At 39.8% G+C, this 8,064-nt stretch overlaps 1 non-coding gene across 1 annotated transcript; it reads right to left on the minus strand.

The window, feature by feature from the left end:
• Positions 1-3,656: 3,656 nt before the first annotated feature.
• Positions 3,657-3,763, minus strand: LOC133807913 (small nucleolar RNA R71). Its single transcript, XR_009879797.1, has one exon. It is a non-coding gene; the product is annotated as a small nucleolar RNA R71 (small nucleolar RNA).
• Positions 3,764-8,064: the final 4,301 nt, after the last annotated feature.

Raw genomic sequence — 8,064 nt, forward strand, 5'->3', positions numbered from 1 at the left:
CAAGAGAGCTCAAGGCAAAAGCCATCCAATGATATATTGACTCCCAACTCGTAGTCAATTAGGTGTTGGGAGAGTATCAAACTCGGGGCATCAGGATGGCAACCTACCTGGCTAAGGTAAGAGGGGAACTGTTTGAATTTGAATACAGCTCTATCGAACAGATACCCCGCGAGCAGAATTCTAATGCCGACGATGTAGCTCGACTTGCTACCACCAAAGAGGTTGAAACATTAAATGTAGTGCCGGTGGAGTTCTTGGAGAGCCCAAGTGTAATAGGAGAAATGATGGACGTCAGAATGATTGACATAAGACTGAACTTGATGACTCCTATAGTGGAATATCTCGCGACTGGAAAATTACCTGATGACAGAAAAAACGCGAGGAAGATACTCTATCAAGCTCCACAGTACGTGATGGTAGATGAAACCCTTTATCGGCGAGGTCATTCGTTGCCCCTCCTGCGATGTGTTCTGCTCGAGGAAGCCAACACCATTTGACAAGAAATACACGAAGGTTTTTGTGGAGATCACACTGGGTGGCAAAACTTGCCACTGAAGATACTGAGGTAGGGCTGCTTTTGGCCCACTTTAATGAAAGATTCGATCTCATACGTTCAAAAATGCGACAAATGCTAGCATTTCTCCATAGTTTCCCGAGCTACTCTAGTCGAACTGACGATGATTTCATCCTCGTGGCCATTTGCAGCATAGGGAATCGACCTAACAGGTTCCCTACCTATGATAAAGGGAGGAGTTCGATATGCGGTGGTGGCGATCGATTACTTCACAAAGTGGGTAGAAGCCGAGCCTCTGACAATCGTCACCTCAAGAAATGTCCTGGACTTCATGGTGAAGAGTATTTTATGTTGATTTGGACTTCCTAAGAAGATCATGTTAGACAACGGGATGCAATTCTACAGTGATCTCTTCACTAACTTCTGTGAAAAATATGGCATCATGAAGAGTTTCTCGTCGGTAGCATACCCACAACCAAACGGGCAAGTCGAGGCTATAAACAAAACCCTTAAGGTGAGCCTAAAGAAGAGGTTGGACGAACAGCTCCCACAAGTACTTTGGGCCTACTGAACTTCTCACAGGACCTCTACAGGGCATACTCCTTTTTCCTTAACTTTTGGAAGTGAGGCCATGCCTCCAATTGAAGCCATGGTAACTACTCACAGGAAAATGACGATTGGTCAAGAGCAGAATGACGGGCTACTTAACCCATCTCTCGATCTGATCGAAGAAAAATGAGAATAATCATAGTTACAGCTCGCCAATTATCAACAAGAGATCACTCGCTATTTCAATTCTAAAGTTAAGGGGCGCAGACTTGGATTAGGTGACCTAGTTCTCCGAAATGTCTTTTTGGCAAATAAAGACCCAAGGGATGGCGTATTGGGCCCGAACTGGGAAGGACCATATCAGATCGTAGAAGTCTTGCGTGAGGGAACTTTTAAGATAGCTCGACTGAATGGGGAAGTAGTCCCATGGACCTAGAATGCCCTTCTGATAACTCTTGAATAAAGAGTTATTTCATGTGCTTTTGAACTTATAATTGTGAAAAAATCGTTGGTGATGTTAGTTTATTTTTAGCTTTTGTAGCTAACTTTGGTGTTTTTATGATCTTAATTAAGTTTAATTATTTTTGTGGATTTTAATAGCTAATGGGTTAAAGATAGTAGTTTCATTGATAAATATTTGCACAAGGAATGAACTAAAATGTGAAACTATTTAAATTGAATTTTTGATGGCTGAATTATCAGGTTTTGCTACAACAAAACAGATTTTGCTGAAGCATTTTGATCAGGCAGTTTTTGGGCACATAGAACACGTGGCAAGTCAATGGGTGAGCTGGAATATTGGCTGAGGTGGCAAGGTCAGAAAGCATCAGTTAACATTTGGGAGAAAATGACAAAAGAAAAGAGGAATTCACGTTTTTAGAGGAAAGGGGCAATATTGTACTTTTGGCGGAAAAAGGAGAAAACCTAGAATGCACTTAATGAAGCATCAGCCAAATTGAGAAAGGAGGCAGCCATTTTTGGAAAGAAAAACCAGCAAAGAAAAGAGAGAAACTCAGAAATCAACAAGGAAGGAGGACGAACAAAGAAAGCTCAAACATCATTTTGGATTTGTTCTTTCTTCTATTCCTAAACTTTATCTTTATATTTTCTAAGCGATTTCTGAATCTGAATATTATGGGTTGTTTTGAATGTGGATTAATGTTTATTAACTTAGCCATGAACTAATTTTTAGGTGGCTTGAATTATTGATGAACCCTATGTTATAGTCTAGCGATTTCTTGCACTTTATTTTAGTAAAATCTCTCTTGTTCATTAAAGTGTGCTTATATTGATTTCTTGTTGTTGTTTGGCCAGCAATGGCAAGATATTTAATTATGTTTAATGCTGGAAAGATTAAATGTAATGGGAAGAACTTGGATGACACAAGTCATAATCTAGGTTAGGCTATGTTAGTAAGTAGCATAGGGATGTGTTATTTGCCTTGTGTAACTTTTGAGAATTAAACTTTGAATTGCATTGTTAAATCTGATTTTGCATAGGATTATGTTTAATTAGGTAAAAGAATTAATGTCATGAAATTTGGGAAAGTTTTATGATTGTTTAAATGAATTTTTGTTAACCTGGGTGTTTTGCTAGAATATTGATGTCGCAATCTGTCCGCAGTTTGTTCAGGATGATTAATGTAGGAGAATTCAATAATTCATGTCCATTTTGCAATCCATATATTTCTCTTAATTTTCTTGTTTAGTTCAGTTTTAATTTCATTATTTCCATCTTTTTAATATTTTGTTTAGCCTAAAAATAACCCATTTGATTTTTAGTACTTATAAGTTGTTTAGTAATTGTTTTGCTTATTTTTCTAATTTACAATCCTTGTGGAGACGATTTACTTATCATTGTATTACTTGTGTGACTACATGCACTTGCGTATTTAAAATCAAATATTAATTTATCACAACAAGTTTTTGGCGTCGTTGTCGGGGATTGGAATTAGAAATTTTTGTAATATCAATTACTTGCAATTTATTATTTTTCTTTGTTGAGCTGACTTTGTTTGCTCGCTCTTGTGTTCTCTTAGGTGATTTACTATATGAATAAGCAAGAAGACATTGAACTAGCTCCTATTGACCCTGAGATTGAAAGAACAGTTAGAAGAAGACTAAGGGAACAAGGGGCTCAAAACAACCTTAATATGGCTGAAAAGGTTGAAGGAGTTGAGGGTGCTAATAATGTCACTAACGCAATTGCTATGGCTAATGATAGAGAGATTGCCATAAGGGAGTATGCTTCCCCTATGTTCAATGAGCTCAATCCGGGCATTGTTAGGCCTGAAATTTAAGCACCCCAATTTGAGTTAAAGCCTGTGATGTTCCAAATGTTGCAAACAGTGGGTCAATTTAGTGGGCTACCTACTGAGGATCCTCATCTTCATCTTCGTTCATTTTTGGAGGTGAGTCATTCTTTCAAGCTACAAGGAGTGACTGACGAGGCCCTAAGGTTGAAATTTTTCCCTTTCTCTTTGAGGGATCAAGCTAGAGCTTGGATCAGTACCCTTCCTCCCGACTCAGTGACTACATGGAATAAGTTGGCTGAAAAATTCTTGATGAAGTACTTTCATCCCACCAAAAATGCCAAGTTTCGCAATGAAATCATGTCATTTCAGCAGCTAGAAGATGAATCATTTTTTGAAGCTTGGGAGAGATTCAAGGAGTTATTGAGAAAGTGCCCACACCATTGGATCCCACGTTGTATAGAAATGGAAACATTCTATAATGGGCTCAATTATTCCACTCTCATGGTGTTAGATGCTTCAGCTAATGGGGTTATTCTCTCTAAGTCCTACAATGAAGCCTATGAGATTTTGGAGAGGATAGCTAGCAACAATTATCAATGGTCCAATGCTAGAGCCTCAACAAGTCGAAAAGTGGCTGGTATACTTGAAGTGGATGCATTGACAGCTTTGACCGCTGCTATGGGACAAGTTGCCAATGTATCTTGTGTTTATTGTGGAGATGGGCACACATTTGAGAGTTGTCCTTCAAATCCTGCTTCGGTTTGTTATGTGGGGAATCAAAATGCCAACCGAAATAACCCATATTCGAACTCTTATAATCCGAGGTGGAGGCAGCATCCAAACTTCTCATGGGGGGGGGGGGGGGTGTCAAGGAGCTAGTTCAAGCGGAGCACCAATGCAAAACAAGCTTACATATCCACCGGGGTTTTCTCAACAACAACCAAGAGCTCAACCACCTCCTCGTCAAGTGTCCCAATCAAGCTCTTTGGAGAGTTTAATGAAAGAATATATGGCCAATAATGATGTTGTGATTCAGAGCCAAGTGACATCCTTGAGGAACCTAGAGATTCAATTATGGTAGCTAGCTAATGAGCTAAGGAATAGACCACAAGGCACTTTGCCTAGTGATACCGAAAACCCAAGGAAAGATGGTAAGTAGCATTGCAAGGCAATTACATTGAGGAGTGGTAAAAATCTGGAATTGACTGAGGAAAATTGTAAGAGAAACAATGAGCCCACTTCAATCCAAAGTAGTGGGGACAAGGGAGACAAAGTTGTGAATTCAAAAATTTTAAATGCTGACCCTGAAGCAATTGCTGCAGCAATTCCTCAGCAAAATGCTACAGAAAAGCCTATGAGCAAGCCACCTCCACCATTTCCTCAGCGCTTTCAAAAGCAGCAATAAGATGGTCAATTCCAGAGATTTTTAGATGTTTTGAAACAACTTGACATCAATATACCGTTGGTGGAAGCTTTGGAGCTAATGCCCAACTATGTGAATTTTTTTAAGGATATTTTAACTAAGAAGAGGTGGCGTGGTGAATTTGAAACGGTGGCGTTGACTGAAGGTTGTAGTGCTATATTGAACAATAAAATTCCTCCTAAATTAAAGGATCCGGGCAGCTTCACAATTCCTTTTTCTATTGGTGGTAGAGACGTTGGGAGAGCACTTTGTGACTTGGGGGCTAGTATCAATTTGATGCCCATGTCAATTTTCAAGAAGTTGGGGATTGGAGAAGCAAGACCAACCACAGTCACTTTGCAATTAGCGGATCGCTCTATGGCACACCCGGAAGGAAAAATTGAAGATGTACTTGTGCAAGTTGATAAATTTATTTTTCCGGCTAATTTCATCATCCTTGATTATGAAGCGGATAGAGATGTTCCTATTATCTTGGGTAGGCCATTTCTAGCTACCGGGAGGACATTGATTGATGTACAAAAAGGGGAGCTTACTATGAGGGTGAATGACCAACAAGTGACTTTCAATGTGTTCAACGCTATGAAGTTTACGGATGAGATTGAGGAATGTTCTAGGCTAAGTGTAATTGAGTCTATTGTCACTAAAAAATTCCATAATGAATCTTTTAAAGATGGAGTGGGGGTGAGCTCACTTGAAGACTTAAGTGAAGAGGAAGAAAGCCAAGTTACATGGGTGGAGTCAAAGCAGCCCTTTGCTAAATTTAGGAGGCCTTTTGAGTCATTGAACTTGTCGGAAGGGAATTTTAAGCCTCCTAAGCCCTTTATTCAAGAGCCACTAAAATTAGAGTTGAAACCATTGCCTAGTGAGTTGAAATATGCTTATTTGAGAGATAATGAGACTTTGTCTGTGATTATTTCAGCTATGTTAGGAGTTGAGAAAGAGCAATTGTTGTTGGCTGTTTTGAAGAAATATACAAGGGTCATTGGTTGGACGATGGCGAATATCAAGGGTATAAGTCCCTCATTTTGTATGCAAAAAATTCTGTTGGAGAATTGCTGTAATAATTCTGTTGAGCAGCAGCGAAGGCTTAATCCTATCATGAAGGAAGTTGTTAGAAAAGAGATAATTAAATGGGTTGATTATGGAATTGTTTACCTAATTTAAGATAGTTCTTAGGTCAGCCCAATTCAGTGTGTTCCTAAGAAAGGTGGAGTCACGGTGGTGGCTAATGAAAATAATGAGTTGATTCCCACAAGACAAGTGATGGGGTGGCGTGTTTGTATGGACTATCGGAAGTTGAATAAGGCTACTCAGAAAGACCACTTCCCGCTGCCATTCATTGATAAAATGCTTGATCGGTTGGCGGGAAAGGAGTTTTATTGTTTCCTTGACGGGTATTCAGGCTATAATAAGATTTCCATCGGGCTAGAAGACCAAGAGAAGACTACCTTCACTTGTCCTTATGGCACCTTTGCCTTTAGAAGGATGTCGATTGGGCTGTGCAATGCCCCTGCCACTTTCCAACGTTGTATGATGGCGATATTTTCAGATATGGTGGAGAAGTCTCTTAAAGTCTTCATGGATGATTTTTTAGTATTTGGGGAGTCTTTCGACACTTGTTTGGCTAACTTGGAGCAAGTTTTGGCGAGATGTGAAGAAACGAATTTGGTACCCAATTGGGAAAAATGTCATTTCATGGTGCAAGAAGGCATTGTGTTGGTCCATAGAATTTCTAACAAGGGAATAGAGGTGGATAGAGCAAAGCTGGAAGTCATTGAAAAATTACCACCACCTACTATAGTCAAGGGGATTAGAAGCTTTTTGGGACACGCGGGCTTCTATAGGAGGTTTATAAAAGATTTTTCAAAGATTTATAAGCCCCTTTGTTCCTTACTTGAGCAAAATCAAGCATTTCAGTTCACCAAGGAGTGTCAAGAAGCATTTGTGACTTTGAAGAAAGCTCTTATCACCACACCCATCATTGTAGCTCCGGATTGGTCTCTCCCCTTTGAATTGATGTGCGATGCTAGTGACTTTGCTGTGGGTGCCATACTTGGGCGGCGAAAAGAGAAGGTGTTTCATTCCATTTATTATGCAAGCAAGACATTAGCTGATGCTCAATTGAACTATACCACCACCGAGAAAGATCTTTTGGCGGTGGTGTTTGCTTTTGACAAGTTTAGAGCTTATCTTGTGGGGACTAAAGTGGTGGTTTACACTAATCATTCCGCAATCAAGTATCTAATTGCCAAGAAGGATGCTAAGCCAAGACTTATTCGATGGGTATTGCTTCTTCAAGAATTTGACTTGGAAATTCGAGATAGAAAAGGAACGGAGAACCAAGTGGTTGACCATTTATCTAGACTTGAAGCTAGAAATGAAAAGCAAAATGAAGGGCCTATTAAAGAGACATTCCCTGATGAACAATTGTTGGTTGTGAACCAAGTCACTACCCCATGGTACGCTGATTTTGTCAACTATTTGGTGAGTGGTTTGGAGCCACCTGATTTGAATAGGCAGCAGCTCAAGAAATTCTTTCATGATGTGAGATTTTATTATTGGGATGAGCCCTATTTGTACAAGCAATGTTCAAATCGAATCCTGAGGCGTTGTGTGCCCGAGGATGAAGTTTCTACCATACTAGAGCATTGTCATTCAGCTCCTTATGGTGGACATTTTGGTGGGCAAAGGACAGCCGCGAAGGTTTTTCAATTGGGGTACTATTGGCCTTCTATCATCAAGGATGCTCATGAATTTGCTAAGAGATGTGACTGCTGCCAGCGTGTTGGAAATATTTCAGCAAGGAGTGAAATGCCTTTGAGTAGCATCCTTGAAGTGGAATTGTTTGATGTTTTGGGAATCGACTTCATGGGGCCATTTCCACATCATTTGGGAATTTATATATCTTGGTGGCGGTTGACTACATCTCTAAGTGGGTTGAAGTAGTGGCAAGTCCTACTAATGATTCCAAGGTGGTCATGAAGTTCTTACATAAGCATGTGTTCACCCATTTCGGCACTCCAAGGGCGCTTATAAGTGATGAAGGAACCCACTTTGTGAACAAGATTTTGGCAGCTTTGTTAGCCAAATATAGTGTGAAGCACAAGATTGCCACCACCTACCACCCCTAAACAAATGGTCAAGAAGAAATATCCAATAGGGAGATCACGGGAATCCTAGAGAAAGTGGTAAATCCTAGTAGAAAGGATTGGTCTCAGTGATTGGATGATGCTCTTTATATGTTTCACCACAAAAGTCGATATATAACAACTATGAGCAGTTAAATAGGCTATTTGACTTAGTTAAGTTCTTTGTCATTCTAGA

The sequence above is a fragment of the Humulus lupulus genome, chromosome X, assembly GCF_963169125.1.
Source record: "Humulus lupulus chromosome X, drHumLupu1.1, whole genome shotgun sequence".
Taxonomy (NCBI): domain Eukaryota; kingdom Viridiplantae; phylum Streptophyta; class Magnoliopsida; order Rosales; family Cannabaceae; genus Humulus; species Humulus lupulus.